Source organism: Protopterus annectens, chromosome 1.part0, assembly GCF_019279795.1.
Source record: "Protopterus annectens isolate FY-2018-M chromosome 1.part0, PAN1.0, whole genome shotgun sequence".
In the NCBI taxonomy this organism is placed as follows: domain Eukaryota; kingdom Metazoa; phylum Chordata; order Ceratodontiformes; family Protopteridae; genus Protopterus; species Protopterus annectens.
In genome coordinates, this window is record NC_056725.1 from 612141546 (window position 1) to 612143223 (window position 1678).

The window sequence follows — 1678 nt, forward strand, 5'->3', positions numbered from 1 at the left end:
AAGTATTCTCTAAAGGACCAGCCACAATACAAGGTATTAAAATATTTAATGATAAATAATCAAACAGAAAACAGGAGAATATTGAATACAATAAACAACAGAGTTTCAACCACAGTGATATAAAAAAATAATACAGTTGGATAGTTTCTCAGAGATACAGAAAGCAATGCTAAACTATTCACACTAAATGTCCATGACTGACTAAAGAATTAATGTTCCCTGACTACTTACTGAAGCAAGGCAAGTTGATGTGTGCTGAGTGTCTTACCACAGCAAAAGTCAGATGATATCTCTCTTTGTCTTTGTGGATGTTTGAGATATATATCCTGTCAGAAATATTTCCTGTCATGTTCCAAAGTGCTGCTGCCAGAGTTCCAAAGAAACCAGATGCTGGTTAGAGGATGACATCACTTTTGGTCAAATGACTCTGGTATAATACACACACAGTGCTTTGCTAAGATCTGTGGCAGTATTAAAAAGCTATAACACAGTTTCAAACATTCCACCCTTCTAGGCTTCTCTGATAAAACATACACATTTGATCAATTACAACAATACAACCTAATATACATGCTTGCATTCTTTCTGTCCAGCAGGACCTACTGTTGATGCATTTTTAACACAAATAACTTTACAAATGTATTTTTAACTCAAACATCTGTACAAATCAGTCTGATAGTCAAATAACAAAATTATTTACAAAGCTCCAGCTAGCTATGCTGGCATGTGTACTTCACATTATTAATGCTACTTAATGACAATTTCATCCAACTAACTGCAAATCTAATCTTCCACTTTTTAGTTAATAAGGTCAAATAACATGTTAGGAGTTTTTTCTCATATGTTTTAAATAACCTTTGGAGAACTAGGCAACTCATTCCACATAGTTTTTTTTAATATTGTTGCTTACTGCTAATTAGCAACTGATTGTGATTCTTTAATAGCCTGTTTCTCTGCAAAGAAGCTGCATTCTGTTCTATGACCTGTGCTTTACATGTATCTCTTCATTACCTCTAAAACTGTTTAAGTTATCCATGTTTGAGAGTTTCACTTGGCTGTAAATCTGCTTGGGATTCTATTGCAGAAATAATTAAACAAAAAAGTGCATTTGAAATAACTTAATGGTCTGTCAACTGAAGGTGTAGCTACTAGCTACCAGTGATAACCATTCTGTTATCTTAATCATATTTTCAAAATCTCATGGAAGAACGTTTTAATTTTTTTGTATCATTAATGTTAACATTTCTGTGGATAATCATGATGCCAGATGGCAAAAGTGAGTCTGTAATCACTTAGCATGCCAGACATTATACCATCAACCATTTCAGTGTTTTTGGATCAGGTGTTAATCTACAGTCATTGGTGCTGGCTCTTCCTCTGGCTTTATCAACCTTGGTGGGCAACTGCATCAACCAACGGAAGCCAGTTAGGTTGAGTTGGTTATGCAGAGTGGTGTTACTGAGGTGTGACCAGTTATCATTAAATTATCAGCAGTAGTTTTGATCTCACATTGTCTGTAGTGCATTGAAGTTATTCTTATACCAGTGTATCTACAGTTTAACATTATTATTTATCATTAACCAGATAAATGAACTTGTGCTTCTTGAAGTTTTTTTAGCCATAACCACTGATTATATGTGCAGGCCACAAAGACAAGGATAAATGCAATATATTTAGT